Consider the following 13925-nt stretch of genomic DNA (forward strand, 5'->3'; position numbering starts at 1 on the left):
GTCTCCTATGATCCGCCCAGTGCCCTTCCCAAAACATTTGCTTTCTCATTGCCCACACAGTAGCCTCCCCACCTCCTGGCCCTCCTGTCCACCTACATCATGCTTCCATATTAACTCTTCTAAACCACCTACTTGTTATGCAAACTTACAACAGTTCCCTGCTATTTACAGAATCGAGTCCTGACTCTCCGGTCCAGCACGGAGGTACTCCTACCCACCCCACCAGCTCCATTGCCCATGGCTCTCCGGGTGTTGGGCTCTGGCTGTTTCGTGACTTGTTTCGCCGCATCCCTCCTTCTGGGTTATCCAGATTCCATTAATTGAAATCCTTCTCAATCTTGCATCCCCAGGTGGGCCTTTCCCAGCCCTTGGCCTCTGTGCACTTATCCTCTAGCCCCTCTGGAGACAGAAAAGCTGCCTTACACACCTCCTAGACCCTCTAAATTGTGGGCTCCCTTAAGGCAGTTAGGGCTCTTATTTGCCTCTGATTCTGAGCACCTGCCCTGTGACTGACAGGTGACAGAGCCTTAGCAGATGCCAGCAGTAGAGACGGTAACAGAGGAAGGAGTGAGGTGAGGATTTCCATTATGGGTGGGTCTCCCACCAACCCCAGTTCACAAGCTCTCGGGCTAATTCAGATGGGAAAAGATATCCCTTAGACCTCAGTGAGTGTCTGGTACTGACTATGCCGGTAGTTCTGGGGAAGTGAAGATAAAATGCTCATAGAGGCCTGTCTACAAAAAGCCCACAGTCTGCAAGAGAGTTAAAGCCCTGGAGATTGTATAGAAGGCAAGGGGAGAAACCAAGAGGCACTGGGGTTGAGGGGCTGATGAATGAAAGCATATGAGGGCCCTCGTGGCTGAGTTTGGGGCAGTCTGACAGAGGAAGCTGGTCCTCTGCCTTGGTTCACTGAGTCTACCCCTGGCCTGGCCTGAGGCAGCTCAAACACTGGCCTTAGTCCACAGATGGTCTACACTCACAGTGAAAAAGGTTGCAGTGCCTCCCACCCCTGCGTAGCACTGCAGAGCTTCCCAAATTTTTGTATGCTTGACTCTCACAAATTCTTGAGGATTTTTGACCAGTTTATCACTTTTCCACATTATAAGTGAGGGAATTTGGTCTTCTGAGTTTTAGTTTCATTAATCCCTATGGTGGCTATGTTTTGAAATTCTGATTTGAGTTCTTTTGAAAATCAGAGGTTGTTTGATTTGGAAGAAGCCGAGAAGTCAACTAGCTACTCTCCCATTTCAGGGAAGGCACCTACAGTCTGCTTGTGAGAATTCTATTTTTCCTTTATTTTATTTTATTTAATTTTATTTTATTTTTATTTTTTGAGACAGGGCCCTGCCGTGTTGCCTAGCCTGGCGTGGAGTGGCTGATCTCAGGCACAGTGTCACTCCTGATCAGCACGGGAGTTTTGACCTGCTCCATTTATGACCTGGGCCAGCAAGTTCACACCTCCTTAGGAAACCTGGTGGTCACCTGCTCCCAGGAGCTTGCCATATTGATGCTAAACTTAGTGTGGACATCCAGGAGACCTAGGATTCTATAGCCCAGAACTCCTGGACTCAAGTGATCCTCCTGCCTCAGCCTCCTGAGTAGCTGGGACTACAGGTGCACACACACTCCCATGCCTGGCAGCATTCTTTTTTCTTTTTTTCTTTCCCTCTTTCCCATTCTCTCTCTCTCAACAAATATTTATTTAGCAGCTACCATATATCAAGCACTGTTCTAGGTGCTTGGGAGACATCAATGAACAAAAAGACAAAACTCTCCCAAATCTTCTCTGCCTTCTTGAAGTTTATAGTCTGAGAGAGAGTGACATCTGTACAAATAAACAGAATAAGCAAATAAATTAAACAGTATCTAATATAGTGGTGAATGCCACAAAAAAATAAGTAGAAAGGCTAGAGGAATTCAGGGATGCCAACAGCAGAGGTAGGCGGCTCAGGGAAGGCGTATCTCGTCCTGGGAGCTGAGGGGCAGAGCCTGTGGGGAGAGCATCCAGCCCTGGGCACTCTTGTACTTGCTCAGAAACCAGAACTCAGGCCTCAGGCTTCTTGGTTCAGTGCTTAACTTCCCTTATCTCCCTCTAGACATTGGTAAATGTACCCCAGCAAGTTTCCATTCATTGTCTCGAGAAGAAACCATTGAGCATAGTAGTTAAGAGTATGAATCTGGGCCGGGCGTGGTGGCTCATGCCAGTACTTTGAGAGACTGAGGCAGGTGGATCACCTGAGGTCAGAAGTTCAAGACCAGCCTGACCCACATGATGAAACCCCATCTCTACTAAAAATACAAAAAAATTAGCCAGATGTGGTTGCAGGAGCCTGTAATCCCAGCTACTCGGGAGGCGAAGGCAGGAGAATTGCCTGAACCTAGGAGGCAGAGGTTGCAGTGAGCCAAGAGCGTGCCATTGCACTGCAGCACCCTGAGTGACAGAGCAAAACTCCGTCTCAAAAAAAAGAGTATGAATCTGAAGTTAAGAGTCCTGGGGTTTGGCCGGGTACGGTAGCTCATGCCTGTAATACCAGCACTTTGGGAGGCCGAGGCGGGGAGATCACCTGAGGTCGGGAGTTCAAGACCAGCCTGACCAACATGGAGAAACCCCGTCTCTACTAAAAATACAAAATTAGCTGGGCATGGCGACACATGCCTGTAATCCCAGCTACTCAGGAGGCTGAGGCAGGAGAATTGCTTGAACCCAGGAAGCAGAGGTTGCAGTGAGCCAATATCGTGCCATTGCACTCCAGCCTGGGCAACAAGAGTGAAAGTCCATCTCAAAGAAAAAAAAAGTTAAAGACTCCCTGGGTTTGCATTTGAATCCCATACTCACAGGCTCCAGATTGTGCAGCTCCCCAACTGGTACAATGAGGAGGATAACACTGGGATTATTAGTGGGATGGCATCATTATTGTTAATATTTTTTTAAACAGGGTCTCACTCTGGTTGCCCAGATTGGAGTGCAGTGGCCTGATCTTGGCTCACTACAGCCTCGACCTCCCGGGCTCAGGTGCTTCTCCCACATCAGCTTCCCAAGTAGCTGAGACTACAGGCTCATAACACCATATCCAATTAATTTTTTCCGTTTTTTGTAGAAATGGGGTTTTACTATGTTGCCCAGGCTGGTCTTAAACTCCTGACTTCAAGTGATCTGCCTACCTTTGCCTCCCAAAATGCTGGGATGACAGACATAAGCCACTGCACCCCGCCTTCAATTAATTTATATACGGCACATAGAGTAGTGTCTGGCATGTGACAGGTGTAGTTTAAATCTGTTCAATAATATGATTTGATGTTGACGGGATCATTCCTCTCTCCATTTCCTCAGTATGTTACCAGGGCAAAGAACCTTTAAAAAAAACATTTACCGGTAGAACAAATTCACAAGCCTGAGCTTAACAAGAACTTTGCAGACTTTTGTTCCTCAAAAGAGGCCTTACAAAACCTGAAAACGGGTACCTTGGAAACAAATGAATGTGAGCTTTGAAGCCTATTTTAAGACGGAGCCTAGGAATTTGAGTGCCGCAGAACATCTACGCCTTCTACAATGGTTTATTAGTTTTCCTTACTTGTAAAGGAAATCTCTTCATAGGCCACTGACCAGGGTTACCTGATCTCTTTTGATATTGATGTATCATGCTACAAGACATTCATCCTGAAACCTTTGACCAGGAGAGGTAACAGAGCCTTTTTATGGTGGAAGCACACAGACCTATTGGTACAATGCACGTTTGGAGAGCACACACAGCACAAACCCCTCCGATAGCTACAGACGATTTGCAGTGGGATTCACGAGGAACAGGCAACACAAAATTGACTTTTCTCTGCATTCCAGTGGGCCTGAGATTTTCAGCAAGCCTTTGGCCTAGGGTGGGGGAAACGGGCCCACTCCTTCACAAAGCCTGACATAAGTTGAATTTTGTGTGTTGTTTTGTGGCTCAGGCTATCTTCAGCCATCTTCCTGAGAGAGGACAAAACAGCAATCCCTCCACTGGAAAAATGTTGTTCCGGGTTGACTGGGAGGCAACCCTGAGTCACAGAAACACTTAGTTTGGAAGAAGCCCCTGGCTTGGGTCTTAGCTTAGTTATTGACTATTTTCAACCTTGAAATGGGAAAGTAACTTCTTGTTGCTCAGTTTCCTTGTCTATAAGTAGAATGGGCTGAAGTCAGTGATCTCTGGGGCTCCCTGTCAACTTTGAGGATCCAGAGTCATTGGTCCTCTGCAATGGCTGGAGCTTTAAAGACGGCAGCAAGACTGCAGTGTCTGTCAACACCCTCTGGTTGGAAGACGTGCCCTGTCAAGTTCGTGTGATGGAAATTTCATCCCCAATGCAGTAGTGTTGGGAGGTGGGGCCTAATAAGAGATGATCAGGTCATGAGGGCTCCGCCTTCTCGAATGGATTAATGTGCTTATTGGGGGAGTGGATTAGTGACCTTGAAACTGCCTTACCAAATTGTAACTGAGACAGTGAAAGATCCGACATAACCAGCTCCATCTTGTTTCTCACCTCCAAGATGTCCTTGTTCTTTCCTGGGCATAGGCTGAACTCACTTTGGGAGGAACTTAGTTTATAGATTAGCCGTTTCCCAAAACAAACCTCCTTCTTGCCTGGGGACTAGACTGCCTTTGTGGGACTAACACCAGCCACAAGATTAGAAATTACGGTTTAGGACCCATGCAGCTGGAGGCTACAAAATTCTGACCCTCCCTAAACTGCTCCTAAGACGAGTGCTTGAGATATTCTGCAGCCCCTGCACTTGATGGTCAGCTGGCCCCACCCAGACTGATAAACTGGCTCATCTGATCTTATGGCCTCCACCTAGGAACTGACTCAGCACAAGACAACAGCTTCACTCCCTATGATTTCATCTCTGACCAATCAGCACTCCCGGCTCACTGACTTCCCCCCACTCACCAAGCTGTCCTTAAAAGCTCTGATCCCCAAATGCTTGGGGAGACTGATTTGAGTAATAAGAAAGCTCCGGTCTCCCGCACAGCTGGCTCTGCATGAATTACTCTTTCTCTATTGCAATTTCCTTGTCTTGATAAATTGGCTCTGTCTAAACAGCAGACAAGGTGAACCCACCAGGTGGTTACAGCCTCAGGAGTGAGTGGGCTTGTTATGAAAGCAGGTTAAGCAGCCTTTCTCTCTCTCTCTCTCTGTCTCTGTCTCTGTCTCTGTCTCTGTCTCTGTCTCTGTCTCTCTCTTACATCCTCTTGCTCTTCCACCTCCCGCTATGGAGTGACACAGTAAGAAGGCCCTTGCCACGTGCAGGTCTCCCAACCTTGGACTTCTCAGCCTCCAAAACTGTAAGAAATACATTTCTTGGCCAGGCGCGGTGGCTCACGCCTGCAATCCTAGCACTGAAGCCGAGGTGGGCAGATCACCTGAGGTCAGGAGTTCACGACCAGTCTGACTAACATGGAGAAACCGCATCTTTACTAAAACTACAAAATTAGCCGGGCGTGGTGGTGCATGCCTGTAATCCCAGTTACTCAGGAGGCTGAGGCAGGAGAATCACTTGATCTCAGGAGGTGAGGTTACAGTGAGCCGAGATGGTGCCATTGCACTCCAGCCTGGCCAACAAGAGCAAAACTCCATCTCAAATAAATAAATAAATAAATGCATATATAAATAAATAAATTTCTTTCCTTTATAAATTACCCAGTCTGTGGCATTCTATTACAACAGCAGGAAAGAGACTCAGATAGGAGCCCTGGGGCATATCTCGGCTCTGCAATTCACCAACTCTATGACTGAGGATCAGTCACTTCCCTCTGAATCTCACTGTCTCTCTCTAAAACAATAATAATAATCGCCACCTCACCAGGCTCTCATAAGGACCAAATGACATATAGGAGGCAGGTGATAGCACTTGAAGATGGGGCAATCTTTTAAGAACCCTCATTGCCCTAGATATTGACATATTCAGCCCTTTCCAACACGGCCCACCCATTCCACCGTTTGCTTTCTGGATTCATCTCTAAGTGGGTTTCCCCGGTAGGAAACTCCTTTAAAGTCAAATAAGCACACCTCTGGGTGCTCCTCTCTACCTAGAACACGGCTATGCTCATAATAGCTGCTTCATAATGTTTGTTAAATAATGATAACCAATGAAAAGACTTGACTGATTGTTCAAAGCCAGATAGAGAGACTCAATTTGTGCAAACACACTGGTTACACAGGCTTGTCTCATCTAGAACTACAGACAACTATGATTAATCTGGTTTTTAATTTGGTTACTCAAATGAAATAGAATATGGCAACGGACATCTAACACCTCAAGCTTTTGCTTGGGTTGGTTTAGCCACTTTTCTTTGGCATAAAGCCAGGAAGAACAAGGAATTTAAACTAGAGATTTGAAACCACGAAGCTTTAGTCAGATGCATTTTTCTTGGTAAAGAGGGCAGAATTGAGACCTGAGTTTACTATTATAAATAGTTTAATTACGTTTGAGTTTCAAAAGAAATATCGTTTTTATCCCAAGTTGGTCCTTCTGAATTTGCTGAAATAATATTTTATAGTCTGTTTTGAGGGAAAATCGTCTTTCTACCAGCAGCCCTCTCCCTCAGACATCTCATTAAAATAATGAACTCAGAGGTTTTCTTGGATGGGTTTAACTATAAACTTCCGGGATGGCTGTGAATACATTCTGTTGAACACTTCTGGGAGGTTATTTCTCCTGGAGTGTTACCTCACTTGATAATTCCTTTGGATAACAAATGTGCAAGTCAGTTTCCTGCTGCAGCTCGCACCAACTGTGTGGAGGCGGCCTTCTCGCCTGTGGCCACTGGTCCTGCTGGCTGGGCAGCGATGGGAGGACTTGCACACCATGATGAGCCACAAGGTACAAATGTTGGGAGAAAAGAAACAGAATTTAGCCCAAGTGCACATCAAGCCCCAGCTTTACTGGAGGGATGAGATGCTGAGGCCTGGGTAACTGGAGTGGAAATTGCCATGAAATGCATATGTGATACGATGTTCGCTGACATTCAAGTGCTCTCTCCACAGTGTTTTCACTTGAGGGGGAGGAGTCTCTTTGCAAGGATGTTGTTTTTTTTTTCTCTTTACCTAGGGTGACTGACTTCTCCCAGTTTGCCCGTGACTGTCCTGGTTTTAAAATGGAATATCAGGCTGGGCGCGGTAGCTCACGCCTGTAATCCCCGCACTTTGGGAGGCCGAGGCGGGTGTATCACCTGAGATCAGGAGTTCCAGACCAGCCTGGCCAACATGGTGAAACTCCGTCTCTACTAATAATATAAAAATTAGCCAGGGATGGTGGTATGTGCCTGTAACCCCACCTACTTGGGAGGCTGAGGCAGGAGAATTGCTTGAACCCAAGAGGCAGAGGTTGCAGTGAACTGAGATTGCGCCACTGCACTCCAGCCTGAGCGACAAAGCGAGACTCCATCCCAAACAAAAACAAAAACAAAACGGGAAAGTCCTGTGTCCTGTGTCAAGTCTCTGGCAAATCGAAAAAAAGCCCTCCAACCTCCCCACTCCCGCCCCGCCTCCCTATTCTTCCCCCTCTTCAGTGTTTGCTTTTTCTCACCACAGTTTAACCTGCTTCACAAGGCTCCCTGTGGCGGGCTTGGAGACCCAGGCTGAAACTCCACAGCACAGGCCGCCAAGGGCTCCACCAGACTGCAGTGTGGGAGGGTCAGCCAAGCTGTGTACAGACCTGTGCTCCTTCCCAAGCAAGCCTGGAAAGAACATTGTCTTGGTGTTAGACCACATGGATCTGAGCTCTGGAAACCCCATTGACTCAGAGCACCTGAGATGGCAAGAAAGGGAAAATCTCAGTTTTCCTTTTGAGATGCTATTAGCCTCTCAGGAAATAATGAATGCAAAAGTGGCAGGTCCTGTACAAATACCAGGGACCAGAATTCCACCGACCGCCCCGCACTCTAATCCTTCTGATGAATGACAAATACTATATCTCGGAGGCATTGTGATAGTAGCTTTGCTCTTTATTCTTCATTCAGGTCTTCGCAAGGAGCCAAAAGGAGCAGTTTTCAAATTAATATAACAATTGGCCTGGCAGGGTGGCTCACGCCTGTAATCCCAACAGTTTGGGAGGCCGAGGCGCGTGGATCACTCGAGGTCAGGAGTTCGAGACCAGCCTGGTCAACATGGCAAAACCCCATCTCTACAAAAATACAAAAATTAGCCAGGCATGGTGGTACAGGCCTGGAGTCCCAGCTACTTGGGAGGCTGAGGCAGGAGAATCACTTGAACCCCGGAAGCGGAGGTTGCAGTGAGCCGAGATCCCACCACTGCACTCCAGCCTGGGCGACAGAGCTAGACTCTCTCAAAACAAAACAAAACAACAACAGTAAATAAATCAATCAAACCCCCTCGCAGGCAGTGAGGGCACTCCCTGAAGCTCTCTGGGTGTGGGCTTGTCTAAGGAGAAGCCAGGGAAGCACCTGGAATAAAATCCTCGCCAAGATTCTGTGGGTAGTCGGGCCTCATTTCATCAGAGAAGCTGCAAGAAGAAGCACCATTTCAGGTGCCTAGAAATGGGTTCGGACCTTGTTTCCCTGGGTTGAGGGCACTGGGATAACATTGCTGTTACCACATTCCATTAGGTTAACTGCTCCCTGTAGTGGGTTTTTCCTGCACTCTGGCAGTGTGAAAGCGTTTTGGCATCTGTTGTTGAGGGTGGAGGGATGACATTCCTCAGGCTTTGAAGGTGTGTTCCTTCACAAAAGGGACAGGATGGAAAGTCAAGTGGACCTTTTAGGGACCTTTAAAAGAGGTGTTTACATGTATTTAGCTTTTGGGAGAAACCCTGCAGTTAACTCCCAGCCAACAACAGCTTATATATCCTGAATATCCTATTTAAAGAGTATGAAGTACACAGTTGAAGATGTTCCCTAGCTCCAGGGCCCCCTGAAGGGGATAGGATCTGTCACGCTAATGACATGTGCATATTATTAGGAGAAGGGTCAAAGGGCCTGGAGTTTGGGAATGAGAGTTTGTTGTAGGGATTCTTCAATGTGCAGATGGATACCCTTATGGGGATGTCGAGGGAGAGCCCTGGAAGAGTCTACTTCATAAAGCTATCCTGGTGGAGAACACAGCAGTGTTTTGGGGCGGGGGGTGCTTTCCACTGGTGCAGAGCTCCAAGCATGCCCTGTTCCACACCCACCCATAAGAAGACACCTCGATGCATGATCAAAGAAATGCAATTTTGTTTTGATTTTTTTGAATTGAAGTGGTCAATTTGGCTGGGCATGGTGGCTCACACCTGTAATCCCAGCACTTTGGGAGGCCGAGGTGGGAGGATTGCCTGAGGTCAGGAGTTTGAGACCAGCCTGGCCAACATGGTGAAACACCGTCTGTACTAAAAATACAAAAATTAGCCGAGTGTGGTGGCGGGCACTTATAATCCCAGCTACTTGGAAGACTGAGACAGGAGAATCGCTTGAACCTGGAAGGTGGAGGTTGCGGTGAGAGACTGTGCCATTGCACTCCAGTCTGGGCAAGAAGAGTGAAATTCCATCTCAAAAAATAAGTAAAATAAAATAAAATAAAATGGTAAATTTTATGAATGCCAGAATCCCTAAATTCTCCTGAGCCATATAACACTTCCCATTGGTACAGGCTTCCAGAGGGCTTCACAGCGAGATGTAAAACTCCATGCTATTCCATCCAGTCCTTCTAGAAGTGCAGATTAGATGTGTGGGGATGAGATGGAGGAAGGACGGGCAAGAGACAGGAGTGCAGATGACTCTGAGCATCACCTAGGTAAGGAGGGAGCATGGGAAGTGGGATAGGAGGACAGAGGAGTCATCTCTGGTTGGGATAATATGTGAAGTGCCCTTGACGGAGGGAGAAGGACTGGCTGGATGGAGAAACAAGAGGAGCTGAAGGGCAGCCTGAACCTAGGTGCATGGATGTGCATGGCGTGTTCAGGGCTCAAGTGCATTCTGGAGCATGAGGTGAGACAGATGGATTGAGTCTAAGGATCATCTCCAGGCAATGGGGAGTCATCCGTGGTGTCCTAGGACAGGGAACGTGATGAAGTTCTTTGTGGTTTTGGAAGAAATTGACACTCAATAGACATATTTAATCAAGTCAAAGAGTTCCATATGTGCATCGGCATTGGTAACAAGTAACCATGCACCTGCTTTGCACGGGTGCTGATCCAGCACTCCTGGGGATGGGAGGAGAGCCCAGACCTAGGTCTCTGGGGGTGGGGGTGGGTCCTGGTTCACTGAGGCCACCACTTAAAGATTCTTCTACCTCAAGCATCTGCCGATCCCGTGCTTTCTCTCTTTCCTCTGTCCATCCCCCTGGTCTCATAGGTCCAAAGCCCAACTGTCTTCCAGGAAGCAGCTCAGGGGAACCTTCTGCACAAAACCTCCAGACTCCCTGCTGCAGGAAGCTTGTTCTCTTGCCTCTAACCTCACCCAGAGCCTTTTCTACACCTTTTTGTGTTTGAAAAATGTAAATAATCCTTCTCTCCCTATCAAGATCTTTATGAAAAAAATAATATAGTCAAGAAAGGTATAAAGACAAAAGAAAAATAGAGGTCAGGCATGGTGGCTCATGCCTGTAATCCCAGCACTTTGGGAGGCCGAGGCAGGTGGATCACTTGAGGCCAGGAGTTGGAGACCAGCCTGGCCAACATGGCAAAAGCCCATTTCTATTAAAACTACAAAAATTAGCTGGTAGGTGTCTGTAATCCCAGGTACTTGGGAGGCTGAGGCAGGAGAATCATTTGAACCCAGGAGGCAGAGGTTGCAGTGAGCTGAGATCGCATCACTGCACTCCAGCCTTGGCGACAGAGAAAGACTTTTGTCTCCAAAAAAAAAAAAATGTAGAAAGAAAAATATCTTTGGTAACTCACCTTTCAGAGATGGCAGCTACTGAAATTTTGGTGCATTTATTTCTAGATTTTTTTCATATACACACAAACCAGTATGGCTATGCCCACTTATTTTGTGTCTTTATAAGATCATTAATTAGTTTCTATTATGTATAATAAGGAATTGTATTTGGGTCTTATCTGTTACCAGGAGTGAGGAGCTATCTCATCATTGTATATTCTACATCCTCTAGAATCTTTGTGTATTCTGCATCCTCTAGAATCTTTGTGTATTCTGCATCCTCTAGAATCTTTGTGTATTCTGCATCCTCTAGAATTTTTGTGTATTCTGCATCTTCTAGAATTGCATCACTTGCAAGCAGCAAGTGATGAATGAATGATTGATTAGGCTTTTCTCTATCCATCTGCAAAACGAGAGTTTTGGTTTGTATCATGTCTGAGGTCCTTTTCAGTTCCAGTAATCTGAAGACTTCTGCTCACTAAATCTCCAACACAGGTAGAAGAAAGAACTTTCCTACACATCTGATGACTGGGCACATCCTTCCTGGCATTAACATTGTAATGTCCCCAAACTAAAATGAGATGATAATAATTAAAACAGTGATTTACGGCTAGACATGGTGTCTCATGCCTGCAATCCCAGCACTTTGGGAGGCCAGGGTAGGTGGATCACTTGAGGCCAGGAGTTCAAGACCAGCCTGGTCAACATGGTGAAACCCTGTCTCTACTAAAAATACAGAAAAATTAGCCAGGTGTGGTGTTGCATGCCTGTAATCCTAGCTACTTGGGAGGCTGAGGCACGAAAATCACTTGAACCCGGGAGGCTGAGGTTGCAGTGAGCCGAGATTGCACCACTGCACTCCAGTCTGGGCAACAGATTGAGACTCTGTCTCAAACAAACAAACAATAAAACAATGATTTAGCTGGGTGCTGTGGCTCACGTTGGTAATCCCAATACTTTGGGAGCCCGAGGTGGGTGGATCGCGAGGTCAGGAGATGGAGACCAGCCTGGCCAAACACAGTGAAACCCCATCTCTACTAAAAATACAAAAAGTAGCTGGGCGTGGTGGAGCATGCCTGTAGTTTCAACTACTTAGGAGGCTGAGACAGTATAATCACTTGAACCCGGGAGGCAGAGGTTGCAGTAAGCCGAGATTGCACCACTGCACTCCGGCCTGGTGACAGAGCAAGACTCTATCTCAAAAAAAAAAAAACCAAATAAATAAATAAATAAGCCAGGCACAGTGGTTCATACCTGTAATCCCAGCACTTTGGGAGGCCGAGGCGGGTGGATCACTTGAGGTTGGGAGTTTGAGACTAGCCTGACCAACATGGAGAAACTCCGTCTCTACTAAAAATACAAAATTAGCCGGTGTGGTGGCGCATGCCTGTAATCCCAGCTACTCGGGAGGTTGAGGCAGGAGAACTGCTTGAACCCGGGAGGCAGAAGTTGCAGTGAGCCAAGATCGTGGCATTGCACTCCAGCCTGGGCAACAAGAGTGAAACTCCATCTCAAAAAAATAAGTAAATAAATAAATAAATAAATAAATAAAACGATGATTTAATGCACTCAAGATGTGTCCATATAAATCCTAAGATTTGCCTAGTTTAAATTCAACTAATTTTTTTTTTTTGGCTTATCCAAAGTGGGCCAATTTGGGGATATCAGTCGACTCTTAGAATCTGAGAAAAACTAATTGTTTTCAACGCTCTGGATTCCTCGTTTCTCCTGACCTGCAGTGTTACTAATAGTCTATGAAGCACTTTTGCTTGAATTAGAAAAAGGCTTCCTCTCTGCTACAGGCAACCATGGCACCAGTAGGTAATCACAGTTGGCAAATAGAATGCAGCTGGATTTTCGCTTCCTTTCTTGCCCCGTCAGTAGAAAATCCCTTGGGCAAGACAGAAACTATACACTTATCTTGACAACTTTGATGCAGGGTACCTAGAAGAACATCTATATTCAAAATTCTTCTATAAGCAAATAAGCAGGAAATGTGTTATCAATATCAGCATTTGCAAGCTTGCCTGACGGTATAGTTCTATGGTAGGATGAAGACACCCAGCAGTCTCTGTGCTCTTCCTCCTGCTGGCCCCTCTATCTGAAAGCTACCCTGACTCCCTCGATTCCTTTCTCAATATTACCCATTTTTTTGTGGCTCAGGTCAAAGCCTCGCTCTTCCACAAAGCCTTCCATGACCTGCATGTTGGAAGTCACTGAAACCTCACGTGCACCTCCTTAGTACTCACTTGCAACTCTTTTCTTCCCCATCTCAGGTTTTCCTTTGAGTGTCTAGTGATTAGTTCACATAGCAGCCTGTCTTTTTTTTTGAGACAGTTTTGCTGTGTCAGCCAGGCTGGAGTGCAGTGGCACAATCTTGGCTCACTGCAACCTCTGCCACCCAGGTTCAAGCAATTCTTGTGCCTTATCCTTCCCAGCTGGGACTACAGGCACATGCCACCACACCCAGCTAATTTTTGTATTTTTAGTAGAGACGGGATTTCACCATGTTGGCCAGGCTGGTCTTGAACTCCTGGCCTCAAGTGGTCTGCTTGCCTCAGCCTCCCAAAGTGCCGGGATTACAGGCGTGAGCCACTGTACCTGGCCCATGTGACCTTCTGAGCCTCAATTTTACCATCCTTAAAGTGGAGACGATAAAAAGGATCTTCCAGATTCCACAATAAACACTATAATTACTATAATTGTAATATATACCTGTTACTGTCTATGAAACTCCTAGAGAAGAACTCTATCTTATTTGATCTTTAGATCTATCATATTAACATGACATTGAATATAGAGTGTTTGATTTTGATATAGTTTAGCTGTGTCCCCACCCAAATCTCAACTTGAATTTATCTCCCAGAATTCCCACGTTATGGGAGGGACCCAGGGGGAGGTAATCAAATCATGGGGACTGGTCTTTCCCATGTTATTCTCATGATGGTGAATAAGTCTCATGAGATCTGATGCATTTGTCAAGGTTTCCAGTTTTACCTCTTTCTCATTTTTCTCTTGCCACCACCACGTAAGAAGTGCCTTTTGCCTCCCACAATGATTCTGAGACCTCCCTAGCCATGT

The sequence above is a fragment of the Rhinopithecus roxellana genome, chromosome 17, assembly GCF_007565055.1.
Source record: "Rhinopithecus roxellana isolate Shanxi Qingling chromosome 17, ASM756505v1, whole genome shotgun sequence".
NCBI classification, from domain to species: domain Eukaryota; kingdom Metazoa; phylum Chordata; class Mammalia; order Primates; family Cercopithecidae; genus Rhinopithecus; species Rhinopithecus roxellana.